Source organism: Ctenocephalides felis, unplaced genomic scaffold (assembly GCF_003426905.1).
Source record: "Ctenocephalides felis isolate EL2017-DRISC unplaced genomic scaffold, ASM342690v1 CF-g0.4_SCAFFOLD_01886, whole genome shotgun sequence".
In the NCBI taxonomy this organism is placed as follows: domain Eukaryota; kingdom Metazoa; phylum Arthropoda; class Insecta; order Siphonaptera; family Pulicidae; genus Ctenocephalides; species Ctenocephalides felis.
Window position 1 is genome coordinate 108647256 of NW_020538040.1, and position 23266 is coordinate 108670521.

Here is a 23266-nt window from a genome sequence, read left to right on the forward strand (position 1 = left end):
ACGGATATCATTCCCCGGTGTAGTTTTTACATCATATTCGATACTTTTAGTCTGTCAATGATATATTAGCGTAACTCTTAATAATGTTGTGAGCCATATCTAGAATTATATACCCTGTATATATTCGGATGCTGGTTTGCGGCTATAGATAGGTAGTGGAAGGATCATTTGTTTTTGAACGTTTGATCAAAGCTAGTTGAAATTATTTGGGTCTGCGGACCGCAAATATAAAATGTATATATTTTAATAATATATGATTTTACAAATTGACTACGGTCAAATAGATGGATAGTGGAGTGGAAGGATCATTCGTTTTTGAACGTTCGATCGGAGCTTGTTGAAATTATTTGGGTCTGCGGACCGCAAATATGAAATTTATATATTTTAATAATATAGGATTTTACAAATTGACTACGGTCAAATAGATAGATTGATAGCAGAACTAATGATTCAAAAGCTTCTCGCAGCGAAGATCATTCTTTTTATGAACGTTCGATCGGAGCGAGTTGCAAGCTGAATCTTGTGGTTCCTCGACAAATTATCGCAGTAATCAAGTGCGCTCCCATAGTATAATATACTGTGGGTAAAAGCCTCTGGCAATGATCATTCGTTTCATTAACGTTTGATCGGAGCTAGTCGAAGAATATTGCTCAGTGTGCAAAAGCAGCGTGATGCGGTTTACAACCGCTTAGCGCGCTTATGCATTGTGTGAGATCACTGCCATGTATATCGTCAGATGCCTGAGCAAATGACAAAGTTCGTTGTGAAAACGGCGTTCTTTTTGAATATTATACTTTAAACGCATAGCTCAATCAATTCTTTGGGCGCTAGATAAGCGTCTAGTGTTTCAAAATCGATTGTAGTAAACGCTTGCGTTATTATTTTATATACTGTGCACATTTAACTCAAATTGTGCGAATTTGAACATTTGCTTCATTGCGTTGTTTTAAGAAAATGAAAGATCAGCGAAAGCAGATTTTTTAATCCCACACACTATGAAATATTCATATTTCAATTTTGAAACGAGAACTCGTATATCGGACCGAAAACCGAAAGCTTTACGGTGTACTAATTGTAACCATAATAAACATACTAGTTTTAGAATCGCCCGAGTTATCTTAAACGATTTCGACGGAATCACGATCAAAACATGTATAAATATATTTAAAATTACCCTGAACGGTAGATCACTTGGCTCGTGGGTCAATAAAGAACGCAGCTAATTGCGCGTGAACTGCAGGATACATGAATATTGACATTTCGAACGCACATTGCGGTCCTCGGATACTGTTCCCGGACCACCTCTGGCTGAGAGTCGTATAACATTACCAGACTGCCGCTTGCTTTAAACGGCTTGCCGGCGAATGATGGAGTTTTGCGTATAAGCGTGCTCTTAAATAATTCACTCAACGTGTGAGCAAGTCCACATTGCAACATTGGACATTACCGTTCGTTGATGTTCTGTGAGATTACGGCGGGTTGTTTGTCCTAGAGATTTTATATTCTTGCGACCCTCCCGATAACCGGAAACCAGAACTCTTCGTAATGCGGTTTCGTTCCGGCAAATTTGGATGATTCAAAGGTTCCTCGGCGATTTTGTGTGCGCTTGCTTACTAACGTTTGCGAGCACATCATAATCATAATACGACTTCAGAGCTGATGTAATTACCCGCTGAATTTAAGCATATTACTAAGCGGTGGAAAAGAAACTAACTAGGATTCCCTTAGTAGCAGCGAGCGAACAGGGAAGAGCCCAGCACTAAATCCCGCGGCCGAAGACGGACGCTGGGAAATGTACTGTTAGGGAGGATCCGATTATCTCGGTGCGTTGCGGCGAGTTCAAGTCCATCTTGAATGGGGCCATTTTCCCATAGAGGGTGCCCTTCGCACAGCGAACGAATGATCAGAGGCCTTGGGGCCGAAACGACGTAAACCTATTCTCAAACTTTAAATGGGTAAGATCTCTGGCTTGCTTGAATAGTGAAGCCAGAGATTTGGATCAGAGTGCCTAGTGGGCTACTTTTGGTAAGCAGAACTGGCGCTGTGGGATAAACCAAACGCCGAGTTAAAGCGCCTAAACAACGCTAATTGGATACCATGAAAGACGTTGGTTGCTTAAGACAGCAGGACGGTGGCTATGGCGCTGAAACGACTCACCTGCCGAAGCAACTAGCCCTGAGAATGGATGGCGCTGAAGCGTCGTGCCTATACTCGGCCGCCAGGGCATGAGAAGCGTTCATATTAGTTTGTTTTGACGCCCTGGTGAGTAGGAGGGTCGCGGTAGTGTGCGCAGAAGGGTTTGGGCGTAAGCCTGCTTGGAGTCGCCATCGGTGCAGATCTTGGTGGTAGTAGCAAATACTCCAGCGAAGCCCTGGAGGACTGACGTGGAGAAGGGTTTCGTGTGAAAAGCCGTTGCACACGAGTCAATCGATCCTAAGCCCCAGGGGAAATTCTATGTTGATGTTGGTGTATTTTATTTTGAATAAAATTTCACACCCATCGATCGAAAGGGAATCCGGTTCCTATTCCGGAACGCAGCAGCGTAACCGTTTACCGCAAGAGAGTTCGTCGGGATAACCCAAAATGATCTGGAGACTCCGTCGGAAAATAAGGGGAGAGTTTTCTTTTCTGTATGAGCGTTTGAGTTCGCAGGAATGGAGATAGGGTTTGGAACGCAAAGAGCACCGCTGTTGCGGCAGTGTCCGTATCTTTCCTTCGGACCTTGAAAATCTAGGAGAGGGCTACGGTACGTGTCGCGACGGTTCGTACCCATATCCGCAGCAGGTCTCCAAGGGGAAGAGCCTCTAGTCGATAGATTAATGTAGGTAAGGGAAGTCGGCAAATTGGATCTGTATCTTCGGGCTAAGGATTGGCTCTGAGGATCGGGGCGTTGGTTGGGAAGCGGGCCCGACACTGGGACAGATTTAGCCAAATGCCTCGTCGTCTAACTAGTGACGCGCATGAATGGATTAATAAGATTCCCACTGTTCCTATCTACTTTCTAGCGAAACCACTGCCAAGGGAACGGGCTTGGAAAAATTAGCGGGGAAAGAAGACCCTATTCAGCTTGACTCTAGTCTGGCATTGTAAGGAGATATGAAAGGTATAATATAAGTAGGAGATAGTAATATCGTCGGTGAAATACCACTTCTTTCATCGTTTCTTTACTTACTCGATTGGGCGGAAAGCGTGCGTCGAAAACTTGCGTTCCGACTGTCACGGTTTTCTAGAGCCAAGCGCATAAGAGTGGTGTGAGGCATTGCGCCGATCGCCAACAATACTCTAGCGTGATCCGATTCGAGAAAACTGCTAAACGGGGAGTTTGACTGGGGCGGTACATCTGTCAAATAATAACGCAGGTGTCCTAAGGCCAGCTCAGCGAAGACAGAAACCTCGCGTAGAGCAAAAGGGCAAATGCTGGCTTGATCCCGTTGTTCAGTGTGCACAGGGACTGCGAAAGCTATCGATCCTTTTGGATTAAAGAGTTTTCAGCAAGGGGTGTCAGAAAAGTTACCACAGGGACAACTGGCTTGTGGCAGCCAAGCGTCCATAGCGACGTTGCTTTTTGAACATTTGATGTTGGCTCTTCCTATCATTGCGAAGCAGAATTCGCCAAGCGTTGGATTGTTCACCCACAAATAGAGACCGTCGTGAGACAGGTTAGTTTTACCCTACTGATGAATCGTCGTTGCGATAGTAATCCTGCTCAGTACGAGAGGAACCGCAGGTTCGGACATTTGGTTCACGCACTCGGTCGAGCGGCCGGTGGTGCGAAGCTATCATCCGTGGGATTATGCCTGAACGCCTCTAAGGCCGTATCCTTTCTAGACAAAGTAAGCAACGATATCTTTAGGAGTCTCGTGAGTCGGAAGGCTCAATACAATGTGATTTATTAGGTATTCGACGCACGCCGTTTATCGCACGAGTTATTTTTAGCCGAATGAGGCGCTGGACAGTGACGGTATCCATCCGTTATATCTGTCTTGCCTAAAGCGATAGATCATGGGTCACTAGTTTGATGTAGAGACTCAGAATCGTTTGTAAACGACCTAGGTACCTGGCGGGGTGTTGTACTCGGCAGAGCAGTTACCACGCTGCGATACGTTGAGACTCAGCCCTTGGCTTGGGGATTCGTCATTTTGGCTTGATATCACCCCACGCTATTAGAGCATAAGCCTTAAGCCGTCGCATTGCAGCATGCCACAATCAGTAGGCTTGACAGTCGAAAACTTGTACATGCTGTATATGTGACCCTTCTTCGGTATCTACTAGGCTATTTTGTACAACGTGCGTAAGTCAGCACGTAAATCAAAACTTATCGACAAATTCCAATACTAGAAATATTCATTATTTCTTTCAATAACCATAATGCTAAGAAAATGGTTATAAAAATTTTGAGAGTTTACGAAATATACGTTTTTACGAGAAACTTTTTATATTTTTTATTATAAATATATGATAAAATTCATTTAATTCTAAATAGAGAGTATGTTTTTTGCTAAATTTCTTGGAAATGCGTACAAGTTGCTAATAAGCAAAGTACGTATAAGTTATCTATAATGCAAAATGCGTGCAAGTTGTCAATGTGTAAAATACGTGCAAGTTGTCAATTTGCAGAATGCGTGCAAGTTGTCAATTTGCAGAATACGTGTAAGTTGTCAATGTGCAAAATACGTGCAAGTTGCTATTTTTATTTAATTTTTGTAATATACTCTAAATAATTAGTAACTACCAACCTATAAATATTTCGATTTTTTTATAATAAAATATTCAGTATATTTATTTCTTTTTTAACAAAATATTCAGTATTTATATATAATTTCAAACTACATCAAGTAAACTTTTAGGGGACATTAGCGAGTAAGCCTAACCTAGAATCATGCATCGAAACAGGTTAAAAACATTTTCCGGCTATTTGAAATCAGTAACTTACGGGTTCCTCAAACTACATTAAGTAAACTTTTAGGGAACAAGAGCGAGTAAGCCTAACCTAGAATCTTGCCTCAAAACAGGTTAAAAACATTTTCCGGATTTTTGAAATCAGTAACTTACGGGTACCTCAAACTACATCAAGTAAACTTTTAGGGGACATTACACGAGTAAGCCTAACCTAGAATCTTGCCTTAAAACAGGTTAAAAACATATTCCGGCTTATTGAAATCAGTAACCTCAAACTACATCAAGTAAACTTTTAGGGGACATTAGCGAATAAGCCAAACCTAGAATCTTGCCTCAAAACAGATTAAAAACATATTCCGGTTTTTTGAAATCAGTAACTTAGGGGTACCTCAAACTACATCAAGTAAACTATTAGGGGACATTAGCGAGTAAGCTTAACCTAGAATATTGCATCGAAACAGGTCAAACTACTTTTGTAGAAAAATATTGTTTTTGGGTTTTTAGGAATGACATATATTTATTCTATTATTTATTTACATGACATGGTTTAAATACAACATTTTTATTTCTTTAAGTTATATTTTTATTTAAAATAAAATTTCTTACATTTAGCTAATACAATTAAAATAAATTAATATCTGAAATCTTGCCTGCTTTCCAGTCGAGGATGCTTTTCACGAGATAGTAGTGTCGCTGTCATAACACCTTCGCGATTTTGCTCGAATACGCGTTTTGATACATTAGTCAGTAATTGAACATGTCTCTCAGTTCCCTGAATATGGACCGGAATTTTAGGGTCACTCCATGGACGCTCATTGATTTGTAGATATTGTACTAGATGTTCATGAGGAATATTTAGCAAAAAGGCTGGTTCGGATATATTTGAATACTCATCCATATCTATCATATTATTATAGTCGGTGCATTCGAAATTTATTTCGGGTGTTTTGTAATCTCTCAACTGCGTCAGGTCTTTCACATTATTACGGTAATATAAAATTTTTCTTATAGCTGAATCTCGTATTTCCTTTTTATTATCAAACAACATTGCTAATAAAATATTTTCCGAGTGAGCATAGTATGCATTTTCTTTAGCAACATTGTTCACAATTTGTCTTAAATTCGAGTCTAAATATTGCGTCCAGCTAATAAATTTATAAAATAATATACTACCATACACCACAGAGTTGTAATAATTAATGTTAAAGTACATTGGAATATATACTTTCATTACGTAATTTGCCAGAATTTTCAAATTTTTGGATGGCTTATTAGTAGTTACATATAACCGAAGTAACCTACTAGCCTTCATGAGCCAACGGGAGTGTGCTATTGGCCCTGGTTTCATGTTAGCTAAGTCTGTCGATACTTCTCCAGAAGCAACTGCTTTAGCTATTTTTATTAAATAACTTGAGTCAGTTGTCGATTAAGCAGGACTTAAATCAGCCAAATTTTTAAGTGGGATTGTTTTAAAGTCTATTACCGGCTTGAAGTACATAAGAAAAAATAAATTATATTGAATTTGAACATAGGGTATTAAAAAATAGTAAATATGTCATAACTCACCGGTATATTTTCGCATGTTTCAATTTGTTTGCTTGATATTCTAGTTTTTGTTCGTGGTCCAGTGATCAATGATTTCTACAACTAGTTAAATAAATGGCGAAGTGGAAGTTCGTTAAAGTGGAGAAGACACAAACCAATGCAGTGGCCTATTTTACTGAATTTCAAATCGACGTAAAATCCCATTTTTACGCCTGTATTTGCTGGTTCACCATCGCAACATATGCCTATCAAAGAATCTAGAGCTATTCCTTTATCGGAAAAAAACTAGTTCAATTTGATTACTTTACTTTCCGAATCTTTATTTTCCATATTTATGTAACCCAACAATTGACAATTCGGTTCCTTTAAAATAACTAAATGCGCTTTTTTAATCATTCGTGGGTGAAACTTCTTATCGATTTTTTCCATGGTAATAAAATCATTTTTTGGCCGTCGAATGAAAATGCTATTAATTCAGAAAAATCATATCGTTTGTGTAGAGTTTGCCTATTTTTCTGCCTCTCACGAACGCTTTTATTTTTATCCATAATGACAGGATTGCCCCAATCATGCATTACGCCCAGGTCATGCAGGATGGCTGTCACCACGCCAGAACCAACTCTATCAGAAATCTGTCGCACATTAAGGCATAGCTTGGAGCCTTATGTCTTCGACTATATGGTCTACGTTTTATATGAGAAGTATTTTGTGAATTTTCCGAACTGCTTTTAAACTCAAAATCAACGAAAATAATTCTTTCGTGGATTCTACAAACTCCTGAAATGATGCTTGGGTAGACTTGCTTTTATTTGTACTTTTATATTTATCAATCAATCGGTTCAATTTTCTAGCGATACTTTGTTTCTCCATAATTGGAATATCAATTTTTTCCCACGTCTGAATCAAATTTGTTACCACATTTGGAGTAAATGTTTTATATGAATACATTTCATTTTGTTTTTTTGATTTTTCCGCCAAATAAAAATAATACCTGATAATTTCCACACTTGTCGGAAGATTCACTTCTGTAAATTCTTCTGCTGGTCCAAATGTAATTTGATCATGCGAGCGCATATGATTCAAATTACTGGCACTTGCGCCTGAATTTAAATATGGATTCGCCATTGATACATCACGCCCTAGTGACGAACTGAACGAACATTTATGCGGATTTGTCACATTAATATATTATTTTCGAAATTTCTATTATTATAATAAAAAAATACTAGCGCACTCTGATGGAAATAAATAACAACAAACTAAACCCGATTTAAAAACACCCGCACAAACTATTAATAAAAATATAACTCACAATTTGAATTATTCACATGCCTAAATTAATATATTTACTTATTAAAAACAGTATTTTATTGAAAATTTTGCTGGCTAAAGAGATATTTGCGATATATGGTTTTGCAGTCAAAATTCATTTAAATTCAATTCATTTTGCAGTCAAAATTCATTTTAACACATATATTTCATAAAAAAGGTGCCCATATCCCTTAATTTTACTTCAATAATGAATTGGCCCGACCTAATATATATATATATATATATATATATATATATATATATAAATTAATTTTTTTTTGTTCGACGTTGAGACACTTGAATCATTGAATAATTATTTTTAGCCGATCGTCGAAATAAAAAAAACAAATAAATACAAATATTTATTTATAATATAGGTTTCGACACGGATTGTGTGCTATCATTCAGCAATTCTTTGTTAACAGTATCTAAAAAATATTTACAAAGTTTTGAAAATAAATTTAAATGCAATATAAAATATTTAAAAAATATACATACGACACCAGTACCGACGTTTAATTACAGCATGTTAATGGTCGGCAATTAATCAACCGTGCCGTTACTAAACATGTTTCTTTTGGTAAGGTCAACATGGACGATCTAAACGACAGAATGCGGTTTCCATATGGCGCGATGCGGCTTCTTTCTTTCATTGGAGTCTAAAAAAGATCTATAGGTAATCCCCAGGTAAAACAAATATTCAGTAAGCTTTACAAACTGACAAAGTCACTAAACACCAACATAACGCACAACACACATCTTGGAACTGTAACTTCAACAACGCAAACGGAAACAGATTTTTCGAATACCTGACCAAACACAACACCACACATGCACAACTACACTATCCTAGCACGCCGACTAGATACGCCACGACACACCATCACAGCACGATCGATTTGGCTTTGACAAAAATTCTACACGTAACATCCGAACCCATAAAAGGAACACCTTTTAAATCCGACCATAACACAGTTTTTTAGACCCAAACCTAAATTTCTAGATTACTCCAGAGCTAACTGGTCATATTTCAGAGACATTATCACAGACAATACACGACACACAATTCCAATCGATACCAACACCGACATTGACGAGGCTATAACACATCTTACACTCACAATCACAGACGCCGTACAACAGGCTATTCCGACACTAGACTCAAAAACAACACCAGCCAACGACTTGCCAAAACACATTTTATTGGAAATAAAACTCAAAAATCATACGAAGAAACTGTGGCAACGTACCGGTGACAGACTACTCAAGAAACATGTGAACAGACTGACAATAATTATTTCCAATGAAATACGTGACTACACTAGTACCAAAAGACTCGATAACATAAATACTGACCTACACAAAGTTTGGAAAACCGCAAAAAGACTGACGCGGATACCAACATCCACACCTCCACTCAAATTAACTGACAACAATTAAGCAACGACACCAGCAGGCAAAGTGGAGATATTGCAAAAAATTTTGAAAACACACATAAACAAAATGCTAACATGCCAAATGCAGACCTGAAACGTGACGTACACAAGACAATTCAGAATTTCACTGACCTGCACAGGGACAAAGACTTACGAATAGACCCCACCACAGTTTCCGAAATAAAAACAGTAGTTAAAAATTACCGAACAAAAAAGCACCAGGACCCGACGGACTGAAAAACATAATACTGGAACAATTACCGACGAACGCCTTCATTTTACTTGCCCGCATAACGAATAGAGTTATGATGAAACGACACTGACACTACTCATAGAAAACACAGTTCTCAATTTTAACAAACAAAACCATACCGGAATGATGTTACTTGACTTTGAGAAGGCGTTTGACACTATCTGGAATGACTGACTTGTTTATGAACTCAACCAACTCAACTTTTTACCGTACATTACAAGAACATAAGACTCATACCTCTCAGACAGCAACTTTACCGTACAAGTAGACAACGGACTTTCGACGGTTCTGACGGGCTCGATTTTGGGACCGTCATTGTTTAACGTCTACATTCACGACATACCCACTGACGCTGACTACGAAGATACAGACAGACATAAACAAGCTAACTGAATATACTGATAAATGGCAGATCAGGATCAATCCACAAAAGACGGAAACAATTTTATTTACAAAGAGCCGAAATGCCATGACTAGACTGACCGACTTGGAAAAACTGAAAGTAATGGGCCATGAAGTTGAGTGGTCCAATGATGTCAAATACCTTGGTGTGACCTTGGACCATAGACTAAGTTTCACGAAACATATTAATACAAAAATTGGCCTATGGGATGTTAAATCTACTGAGACCTCTCTTGAATCACAACTGCCCGCTAAGCTTGAAGAACAAGCGGGCACTCTACTTGACATTTATAAGACCGTTAGTGATATACGTCGCTCTAGCACGGAACGCGACGACTAAGACCAACTTACGAAAACTACAGACAATACAAAATAAGACACTACGACTAGTACTTAACAAAATAAGGAATCCACTGAATAGACATTACTACTCTACAAAATACATACATGAGCAGACTAACGTACCGACAATACTCGACCATATGAAAAAGCCCACTAAAAATTTTTACCAGAAATATGAGGATCAACCTGATACAAACATCGCGAGCCTCGGCAAATTTACTAAAGACGTAGTTTAGTATGGCAAACACGCCATGCCAAACTATATACTGATCGGCCCATAGCAGCGGATGATACTTGGTTCGTTAACGATTTTCCTTTTGTTTCGTTTTATTATAAATATTATGTGATCTTTTTTTGGAAAAAAATATTCCTTTCCCACTTTTTATGTCACAGAATTGTATCACACCTTTTATACTTATAATAGTCATTATTGTATTTTTGTATTGTATGAGAGATGATATACCTGCGCATACAACTCCAAACAAAATTGCCAGTGTTATGTATACATTTATAATTATTGAAATGTTTGTCTTTATCTATCTTTTATATAATACCTAAAATGTGATTGGATGTGCGTATTCTACAAACAACTTATGTGTATGTTTATGAGAAATTTGTCCATTTTTTTTAAATTTGAATTTTTTGATAAGTTTTTTTAAAATGTTGAATTTGTTTTAGATGTTTGAAATTTTTATTTCAAAATTACGAAATTATCCGTTAAAGCATTTTTTGCACACCGTCTACTCAAGCAAAATGTTTTTTCAATTAATTTAATCGGACGCTCCGTTCTTTCAAAAACTGCATATTTGAGCTCTATACCTCCCGAACTGCAAAATTGCCTTTTGCAAAAACGCCTTGCAATCGAGTACGAACTAAATGATTTTTCAATCACACAAATCGGTTATTCCATACGAAAATGTCGAGGACATTTGTTTGAACCGTATGCGTAAATTTTTGAATTTAAAATCCTGGTACGAAACCCAAAAAAAAAATGACCCAAAATTTGTACACATTTGTGCACATAATTTGATGTGTAGGTATATGTCCAATGAATATTTTTGACCGTCAAAAATGAGCGTTTCTAAAAATATGATCTGAGTTCTTCGGCTAGTCAATATAAATTAAATGTTTTTTGAATTATTCAAATCAAACGCTTCGTTCTCTCAAAAACTGAGTTACATTTTTGATTCTTTTTGCCCCGTATTATCGAAATGGCTAGACCTGCCAATGCCAAAAACTAATTAGCACGTTTCCTTATCAATACAAATCGAGTACTTTCTAAATTATTCAAATCGGTTGATCCGTGTTCCCAAAAATTCAGAAACCTTTGAAACGTAAAAATATATAAAAAAAGATATTTACAATTTTTTGCGATTACTATAACTTATACCCTACGGGAAGTTAAAAATTAAATATAAACAGAGAAAAAAAAATATATAACTAAATAAACGGACTATATATATCTAAATCTTAAATTAAAAAAATACAAATAAAAGTACTTACTTGAACTTTGAAGACAGATACTAATACATAGTAAATACGCTTAACATGTAAGTAATTCATATTTGAAATAAAGCACTAAGTGTCAGTGGTCACTGTTTAATAAAATTTTTTTATTATATATGAATTGAGAGATGTCGATCATCCGAGGCACTTGTATAAGCTATAAATGTGCGAAGCGTAAATTGTTGAAAAAACTCGACACAAGTGTTGATAAAAATTGAACGTATGGTTGTTTAGTTCAGTGATCATCGTTTGCCCTTGATTTTTGTTTTTCAAATTATTATCATGTTGTTTTAGGCGTTTAATGAGATTCTGTTTGTAGGAGTTTCTGAGATCTTATAAACAACATTGGATATTCGTTCCAAACCAGTGCGCGGCTTCAAATTTTAGAATTGGAGATTAGCGTTATAAAAGAGTTTTTTTCACTAAGGATGAACTTCTTTAATGTAAAGTAGAAACTAAACTAGAGTTGGAGTTAATAATTTCGTTCTTTAAAATAGTGAGTATGTTGTTTGTGACGGATTTTATTAGATGTGTGGCATAGGAGTTCTTAATGAGGATTTTAAAAACTAAATTTATATTGGAGATCCAAAATTGTTTGTCAGAAAGCAGGATAGCATAGTCTACTAGATTAATGATAGCTTCTATTGTCATACTAGACTGGTGGTAAGCGTGAAAATTTATATATCCACCTGACCATGTGGGTTTGTGGTACCTATTAGTGAAGATGCAATTATCTTTGTTTTTAATAAGTTTGACGTCTTAAATAGTCCAGTCATTTGGTGCAAAAAATGCTGTTGCCGGTACAGTACTCCGGGAATTTTGAAAATTGGTAATCTCATAGATTTAGAGGTGTTCTTTCTTGATTTCAACTTTGCCACCTCAAATTTTGACGGCAAGTCATATTGGAAAAATGGCATCAAAAACAGTTTTTTTAATATCTCTTTTACGACTTATTTTACGATAAAAGTAGCTATGTACGAATTAAACTAGATAAAATTTCCTACAATTCATTCAAAAACCGTTTTTTTGTAAAATTAATAGTTTGAGAGTACAGCGGCTTAAAATCCTTTGCTGCTCTCGCCGTCATAACGGATCTCTCCATATTTGACTTATATTGTAAGTTCTTATAAGTTTGTCATACTGAAAACTTATATTGTAAAACTACTTATAAATTATATAAAAATAATATATAATAAATAAATAAATAATGAATGAACTAGTTGGGCGCTTGGCATCGCGCCTTAAAGCAAATTGCTGAAACCTGCCGTCAGTAGCGGCGCGAGGCGTCGGCGGTGTCGGCGGCCGCCGACGGCCTCGCGCCTGGGGTGGCCTCGCAAGGGCCTCGCAAAATTTTTAATTTTTCGATATTATTCAGTTTTTTCCGTATTGTTGCGCGAGCAAAAAAAGTGATTAGTGCCTTACTGGCACAATCAATATTGCCTGTCAACACCGTTGATTATTAAATCTAAACAATAGCACGCGAGACGATGGGTCCTCGATTTCTTTACATTTTCGTATTTCTTAGGAGAGCATAATGTAAACAATCTTTCCTTCAATTTAATCAACACTTTCATATTATATCGCATAGACAACATTTTTTTTTAGTGCGTTGTGTAAAGAGAGTTAGTAAATTGAGTTAGTACCTTGAAGTTTAGCTTATTAGTGTAAAGTAATTATCTTTAATGAAAAAAGTGTTTTAAGTTGTGATTTGGATCATATTTTGAAGTTTATAAGGTAAGCTAATTACAACTTCTATAAATACTTTAAACATAATGATCTTATCGACATCAATATGTATAAATACTTATATTATTTCGCAAATATTATGTATTTTTCAACATAAATCGAAATAAACTCGGTGTAAGTGGCAATTGCAGAAGCATTCCAACATATGTAAATAATCGGCTTAATAAAAAGGAAATCAGATTTAGCAAACTGAGACGTTAATATTTCGAAATTCTGAATCGGCCGAAAAATTTTAAGCAGTTTTTATAATTAACTTTTTTAGGTCTATAATATTTCAATATGTTTGTTAAAACTATATCATTATACAAGGTTTTATCAAAATTTTCAATATATTTATTCATCACTCAATTGCAATCAAAACACAAAGAGTTTTCATAATGAGTTCACAAACGATTCATAAATTTTGTAAATCGTAGAGCCGTTGCTTAGAAAACGTTAGCTAAAAGTCTAATTTTTGTATCACGTACGAACACGTTGGATTCTGAATAGTTTGAAATTGGAAGAAGTATGAATGTTTGTGTGAGCATGTGAGCAAAACTTTACCTTTTATCGGTGTTATCACAATTTGATAAAATTTTATAAGAACTTGCGTTGATTAATTTTGCAAGACAATTGGCTGAGCCCTTTCTTAAGTTAGCATAAAAAATTCTAATTTTTTTGTGCACGTTTTGAATAAAAATCCTGAAGATATCAGCCGAGGCATTTTTTCGTAATCAATTGTGAATTTTTTTTTGAGAAACTTTTATACATGGGCCTACGACAAGTGATTTATCTATAAAAATACATTGAATTTTAGAATAATGATCCGAGCTTTCAAATCATGTCTACTGAACTGTAATAACAATTCGAATCATTATTTTGTTTAATAATTACAAAACGCGTTGCTAGTTATATGTAGGTTACGCAGACATCGGAAGTGCTTACTGTTGGATTTTGTAAATAGGTTGTAAACAATAAATTAGTATATAAGAGTTAGACAAAAGTTAGACAGTCAGTCAAACCTGGAGAGAAGCTTGGAGTCAAGCTTGGAGCCAGACATAGTATTCAGTAAAATGTAGTCTTTGCTGATATGATAACCAAAAGGTTATCAAAAATTTTGACGGCAAGTCATATTGGAAAAATGGCATCAAAAACAGTTTTTTTAATATCACTTTTACGACTTATTTTACGATAAAAGTAGCTATGTACGAATTAAACTAGATAAAATTTCCTACAATTCATTCAAAAACCGTTTTTTTGTAAAATTAATAGTTTGAGAGTACGGGCGCTTAAAATCCTTTGCTGCTCTCGCCGTCATAACGGATCTCTCCATATTTGACTTATATTGTAAGTTCTTATAAGTTTGTCATACTGAAAACTTATATTGTAAAACTACTTATAAATTATATAAAAATAATATATAATAAATAAATAAATAATGAATGAACTAGTTGGGCGCTTGGCATCGCGCCTTAAAGCAAATTGCTGAAACCTGCCGTCAGTAGCGGCGCGAGGCGTCGGCGGTGTCGGCGGCCGCCGACGGCCTCGCGCCTGGGGTGGCCTCGCAAGGGCCTCGCAAAATTTTTAATTTTTTCAAAATTAATTTTTCGATATTATTCAGTTTTTTCCGTATTGTTGCGCGAGCAAAAAAAGTGATTAGTGCCTTACTGGCACAATCAATATTGCCTGTCAACACCGTTGATTATTAAATCTAAACAATAGCACGCGAGACGATGGGTCCTCGATTTCTTTACATTTTCGTATTTCTTAGGAGATTTCGTATTTCTTAGTTGATTAATTTTGCAAGACAATTGGCTGAGCCCTTTCTTAAGTTAGCATAAAAAATTCTAATTTTTTTGTGCACGTTTTGAATAAAAATCCTGAAGATATCAGCCGAGGCATTTTTTCGTAATCAATTGTGAATTTTTTTTGGAGAAACTTTTATACATGGGCCTACGACAAGTGATTTATCTATAAAAATACATTGAATTTTAGAATAATGATCCGAGCTTTCAAATCATGTCTACTGAACTGTAATAACAATTCGAATCATTATTTTGTTTAATAATTACAAAACGCGTTGCTAGTTATATGTAGGTTACGCAGACATCGGAAGTGCTTACTGTTGGATTTTGTAAATAGGTTGTAAACAATAAATTAGTATATAAGAGTTAGACAAAAGTTAGACAGTCAGTCAAACCTGGAGAGAAGCTTGGAGTCAAGCTTGGAGCCAGACATAGTATTCAGTAAAATGTAGTCTTTGCTGATATGATAACCAAAAGGTTATCAACAAATATTAATTGTAAAAATAGTGAATAATAAAGTATCATTCAGAGAAAGAAGTGTGTTTACAAATTACTATCAAATCGTTGTTCGTACTAAAGGCCTTTCACACTACCATTGGACTCTGGAGAGTCCACATCACAAATATAATATTTCAACAACTATTCAACTGTTCACCGCTCGGGTCCAGCCTATCATTACAATTCCTGGTCGTACTGGTGGTCCAGAACCTACATCCAAACTATCAACCACCAGTCCAGGACAATTCATGGTGGCTTAGCGGTTTTTTCCCTCGTAGCGAGCAAGAATTTTCTGGCGGAGATATCGAGTTCAAAGCTGCCACAACTCGACAAACCGAACGATCATTCGCAGCACAAACTAAGGGATGGTGGCGCCTACCGAAGAACTTTAGAACGAACGCGAGACTACGACTAACTTGGACATAACTATCTCATCGGATTCAAGTAAGCAAATCAAAATTTAATCATATCTCAAGATGGAACCCATTTTTGAAGAAGCTAGAAAAGGTAAAGATAATAGTATAGAAATAAATAAATTTAGAATTCAATTAGCAATTAGCTCTATACCCGAATTCAATGGCAATTCAGATGACCTTTATAGATTTTTAAGTACTGTAGACTCAATTTTAGATGATGTAGATTTTGAGACTTATAAATTTATATCGAAGATTGTTATTTGTAAATTGAGTGGAACAGCTTTTGATTGCATTAGACGGGCTGATTATCAGTTATGGAATAATATCAAACCTATTCTAATTAAACGTTTTAAAGATAGAAGGTCCGTCGCTGAGTTACATCACGAGCTAGCAACAACAACAAGACAAAATGGGGAATCGATTGAGAAGTTTGCAGAGAAAGTTGAGAATTTGCTTACGTTAATAAACAACGAATGCTATTTTACACATAATGAAGAAGCGTATCCATCATATTGTGACTTGGCTTTGGCAGTTTTTGTTAAAGGCCTACCATTGGACTTGAAAGTTATAGTTAAAGCAGCCAAACCGAAAAATTTGAAAGATGCTATGCACATTGCTGCAAAGGAAGAAAAATATTTAAACATCAGATCTGATAAAAAATACAACCCATTCGTCACTTGCAGATACTGCAAAAAAAGGGGACACCACATTAACCAATGTCGAAAACTTACAAATAGGAAAAGAGATGACAAACTTAGAATCTACAATGGTGGAAATGACGATAGAATGGACTACGAAAGTAATAAGGATCTGAAATATACAAAAACATATGATGATACATACAAGGCATTCATAACAACTAAGGAAGAATCTGAAGAATCCGAAGTATCCGAAGAACAAGAAAAATACAAAGAAGAAAGTTTGACTCACAACACCAAAATAGAAGAGTTGACGACAATAGCTGCAAATTCATACGAAGAAGAAAAGGATCTATATGTGGCCGAAGATATGGAACAAACCATACGTGCAAATTCATACGAAGAAGAAAAGGATCTATATGTGGCAAAAGATATGGAACAAACCATACGAACAAATTCATATGAAGAAGAAAAGGATCTGAACATATATGTGGCACAAGATATGGAACAAACCCAAGATGAGGTTTACGACATGAAAGAAATTAATGATAAACAAGAAGAAATGAGAATACTTAATGATGAAGGACCAGAATATATGAAAACTATTCCCATTAAAATAAAGAAGAAAAAGAAAAAGAAAAGAAATATTAAAAGAAGAAAAATTAATGATGAAATTATAGAAGAAAATAATCAAGAAACCAGGGAACATAAAGTTAATATGATAAGAAAATTACCTTCACAACGAAAATTGTCAATAAATGAAAATATAGCCACTATTACAGATATGTTCAACCGTAAGAATATGAATTTGAACACAAAGAAGAAATATGCACATTTACAAAACCATAGCAGCAGAAAATTGATATCGTCGCAAACACATGCAAAGAAGAGAAAGATTCCCGATTTTATTATATTCAGAACAGCACCAAAATTGTTTAATTATAAATACCGGAAGAAACTGAAAACTCGCCAGGTGTAAACACAATAGTAACAACGCAAGTCATTTTGTTTGGTTGACACATAAGCGAATTCTCATATTTCAAAGCAGCATTTGTTCAATTTTGATTACCCAGCAAATTTCGAATATATCAAGTATTAACAATACAACGTAAATTTAAATTTTCATTATTACTATTTATGATTTAAAATATCAAATGCAAGATTCTTTACGCCATTAATATTTTTTTGCAGATTTCAAAGACATTTTCAAATTATGATTTTTATGCTCTATTGATATAAAAGTTTTTTTAAAAAAAAATTATTTGCATCATTTATGGTAAGTTGTTCGAAGCATATTTTGTTTTACCGGAATAACATTTTAAATTTCAGTGATGCCTTTACATAATCAGCGACCATCTAATTTGCATTCAACTGCTGATTTTTTTTATATGTATGTTATTAAAGATTTATTCATGTAGAGATAAAAATAAAATTATTATTAGATTTTTTTTTCAGAGCACATTATTTGTAAACATATTCTAACAGTAATGACACTTTTGAGGACAAAAGTTTTTAAGGGCCGAAGGAAGAAGAGATGGAACTCATTTTTTTTAATTTTTTTCTCAATATTTATAGTTTTCCGAGGACGAAAAACTTTTGAAGAGGGAGGTTGAACTGTAATAACAATTCGAATCATTATTTTGTTTAATAATTACAAAACGCGTTGCTAGTTATATGTAGGTTACGCGGACATCGGAAGTGCTTACTGTTGGATTTTGTAAATAGGTTGTAAACAATAAATTAGTATATAAGAGTTAGACAAAAGTTAGACAGTCAGTCAAACCTGGAGAGAAGCTTGGAGTCAAGCTTGGAGCCAGACATAGTATTCAGTAAAATGTAGTCTTTGCTGATATGATAACCAAAAGGTTATCAACAAATATTAATTGTAAAAATAGTGAATAATAAAGTATCATTCAGAGAAAGAAGTGTGTTTACAAATTACTATCAAATCGTTGTTCGTACTAAAGGCCTTTCACACTACCATTGGACTCTGGAGAGTCCACATCACAAATATAATATTTCAACAACTATTCAACTGTTCACCGCTCGGGTCCAGCCTATCATTACAATTCCTGGTCGTACTGGTGGTCCAGAACCTACATCCAAACTATCAACCACCAGTCCAGGACAATTCACTACTTGCGTTCCATGTGCGTGTTCGTTGCAAACAAACTATTTATTGCAATTACAAATTATGATTAATTAATAATCTAATTATTTAATTGGAAATTATATTGATTTGTTTTTAGCGTAAGAAAACCAATTAAAATTTTTATTTATTTGTTTAAATCTGAATTCTTATTCATTAAGTAGATTATTTATACGTATTCGGTTCATGAAACATTCTTCTAGATAAATTAACACCTACTAGTTCCAATTTTGTTGTCAAACGATTAAGAAGAACATGGAATGTCGATAAACCATACAATGAGTGAATCGAATTTATTGGTGAAAATAAACTTCTCGTTTGAGATAATGCTTTAATTTCAGTATTTTTCTAATTAAGGTCATCATGTCTGGAGGATCAGCTAGAGACAGAGATATAGGTAGAAAATGGGAATCCGGCGCATTAAAAAGAAAAAAAAATGCTGTAACTGTTATGTCCAACCAAGCTCTGAGTTTCAGTATGATGAAATTTCTCAAGAAATGTTCTACTGGTGTCACTGTTTCACAGTCACCCAAAGAAACTTCAGTTTCACAGCTAGTATCAAACAAAAACTTAGCTGAAAATTCGGTACCTGGAACATCAGGCAAATCTGCTATGATCTAAGTGTCCGAACCCAATAAAGAGTTGGAAAGTGAAACGATGTGTGATTCAAAAAATCAAGCACAAGAAGTTTATTTAAAAGAGTCATTTATAGACTTAGATCCAAGAATGTGGGTATTGCCATTAAATAATGGACAACGTCATGACCATCAAAATTTAGGGATATCCGACGAAAGTTACCCAAAAGACGCAAATAATAGACATTTTTCCAAATTTCATTTCAGTCGAAAATTAAGTAACGGCGAAACGCAACATCCGCAAAAGCCGAAAAGTTAGATTATGTTAGATTATGTAATATTCGTTTATTTTAATTATTTATGTTATTATTTTATTTGCAATAAATTTCATTTTATCATACATTACTTTAACTATAATTCAATTTTTGTAATTCAGCATTTTCCTAAAAAAAAGCGAGGTAGGGGGCCTTGCAAACTAATTTCGCCGACGTCTACAGATGGTCTAGCGCCGCCACTGCTTGCCGTAGCAAAAATTTTTTTATTAAAAGATTAAAATTTTTGAAAAAAAAATTACTTTGAAAAAATTATATTTTTTAGAAACTATAAGTTTTTGAAAAAAAAAATTGTTTTTTGGAAAAAAGACTTTTTGAAAAAAAATGATTTGTTTTTTCCTTATCTTGAAAGTTCTGAACTTTTTTTCAAAACGTACTGTCTTAACTGCATAAAAACAAAATATCGAAGCGCGTAAACGCCGCGTCGCCGTCTAACGGATAAACATTGGTACAGAACCCATAGAAATGTAAACAAAATTTATACTTATAGTTAAAATCTCTATAAAAAATCTAATTATTTTATGTGCATAGGTCTAATAATCATTTTTTACCGCTAACTGACATTTTTTCACTTACTAGATCTCCGAAACCGCTAGACTTGCCTTCATGAAATATTAATCAGTTGTTCATTTTAAGCAAGTAAAATGTTTTTTTGAATTATTAGAATCGGACACGTTCTCTTAAAAACTGAGTTACCGCTTGTGGCACTTTCAGCCCCGTATCTTCGAAACGGCTAGACCTGCCTATGCCAAAAACTAATCAGAAAGTCTCCTTATCAACTGCAATCGAATGCTTTTAGAATAGTTGAAATCGGTTAAACCGTGTTCCCGAAATCGTCGACGAAAATTTGTATTTGCACACACACACACAAATACATCCATTTTTTCTAAGGTATGTCAAAATGTTCAGAAACTTCTGGAACGTAAAGATATATAAAATTTTCATTTTCGTTTTTTTGCGATTACTATAACTTTATTTAAAAAGTTATATACGGCAAGTTAATAATATCAAAATTTTAGCATATTAACATTGATACGATGTCCTTGTAATAATGGTATCATTTTGCGGACGGCTTTTAAAATTATTTAAATAAATAAATAAACTAGTGGGGTGCATGGCATCTTGCCTTAAGGCAAACTGCTGGAACTTTCCATACCGTAATTAAAAATCTTAGTACGGAACCCAAACAAATTTTCACAAAATGTGTACACATTATGAAAATCTCTATAAAATATCTCATAATTTGATATGCATAAGTCCAATAAACATTTTTGACCGCCCAATGACATTTTTCAAACTTATTTTTATTGAGAGTCCATAACCGCTGGACCTGCCTTCCCAAAAATTTAATCAGTTCTTCATCTTGTCAATGCAAGTAAAATGTTTTTTTAAATTATTAAAATCGGAAGCCCCGTTCTCTTAAAAACTGAGTTACGGTTTTTGGCACTTTTCGCCCCGTATTTTCGGAACGGCTAGACATGCCTCCGCCAAAAACTAATTAGCACGTCTCCTTATCAATACAAATCAAATGTTTTTTAAATTATACAAATTGGTTATTCCATACTGTCGAAATTGTCGAGAACATATGTTTGAACCATATAAATAAACTTAAAAATCTTGATACGAAACCCAAAAAAATTACGCAAAATGTGTACACAATATTAAAATCTCTATAAAATATCTGATAATTCGATGAACATGTGTCCAATAAAGATTTTTGACCGTCAAATGACACTTTTTTAACTTATTTTTATTGAGAGTTTTTAGAATTATTAAAATCGGACGCTCCGTTCTCTTAAAAACTGAGTTAACGTTTTTGGCACTTTTTGCCCCTTATCTTTGGAATGGCTAGACATGCCTTCGCCAAAAACTAGTCATCACGTCTCCTTATCAATACAAATTTCGTATTAATAAGGAAACGTGCTGATCAGTTTTTGGCATATGCAGGTCAAGCCGTTTTGAAGATACGGGGTAAAAAGGACCAATAATAGTAGTTCAGTTTTTGAGAGAACGAAGCGCGCGATTTGAATAATTCAAAAAAAACATTTTATTTATATTAATTAAACGAAGAATTGTTAAAAAGGCAGGTCTAACGGAAGATCTTTCTCAAAAGGCATGGACGCTCAATAATTTTATATTTAATAAAATTAATTTGGCGGTGAAAGTGTTCACTAAACATATGCACATCAAATTATCAGGTATTTTATAAAGATTTTAATAATGTGAACATATTTTGAGTCAATTTTTTTGGATTTCGAATTTTCGAAAAAGAATTTAATTTTCAGAAAACTCGATTTTTTGAAATTTTTCATTATTTTGAAAAAAATATCTAAATTAATAAAATTTTGAAAACATCACAATTAAAAAAAAAAACGATTTCTTACAATAATTTGAGAATATTTGGAAATTTTCAATAAAAAATCGGACATTTTCAAAAATTTCTAAATTCTCAAAAAAATTTAAAAAATCGATTTTTTTTAATTTCAAAATTATCGAAAAAAATCAAATTCAAAAAAAAAAAATTAAAGAAATTTTTGTAAGCTTACACATAAGTTGTTTGTAGAATACGCTCGTCGCCCAATAAGCACATATAAATTTACAGTATGTTTTTATAATAAATAACTTATTTGAAATTATTTAAAACAATTATTGATTATTTTCATTCCTCGAATTTTCAATTACGATACGGGTAGTTCCAGCAATTTGCCTCAAGGCACGATGCCATATGCGCCCTACTAGTCGATTTTTTTGCGATTACTATAACTTACTTGTCCTACGGGAAGTTAATAAGTAAATAAACTAGCTGCAAGTGGAATTCTGTCTTAACGCAATTAGGGCATCGTGCCTTAAGGCAAATTGCTGGAACTTCCCGTACCAAAAATTATTATTTTTTTAAAAACGATTAACATTTTTGAAAAAATTTTACTTTGCAAAAATAAGATTTTTGAGAAACTATAAATTGGACAAAGAATTACTTTTTCTTGAAAAAAAAATTAAAAAAAATCTAAAAAAAATTAAAAAAAAAAAATTTTTTTTTTGAATTTTTTTTTTTTTTATTTTGACATATTTTGGAAGATCTGAACTTTTTTCAAAGCAATCGTACTGCTTTAACTGCATAGAGACAAAATATAAAGCGTGTAAGCGCCACGTTGCTCTACGGATAAACATTATTACGGAACCCATAGAAATGTAAACAAAATTCATACTTATTATTTAAATCTCTATAAAATATCTGATAATTTGATATGGGTCATTCTTTTACAAACCGGACACTAATTAACCTTGACATTTTAGAATTGTCTGAAAATTTGTTTACAGATACTATTCATAAAATCATTTGACACGTATTTCAGGATTTTGCTGAAAAAAATTTTTTTACGTAAATATTTACGATTGAAATATGGATTTTTTGCTCAATTTCTATGAACATCATC

General features: G+C 34.3%; 1 pseudogene; it reads left to right on the forward strand.

The window, feature by feature from the left end:
• Positions 1-1171: 1171 nt before the first annotated feature.
• LOC113378889 lies at positions 1172-1318 on the forward strand (annotated as a pseudogene).
• The last annotated feature ends 21948 nt before the right edge of the window (positions 1319-23266 follow it).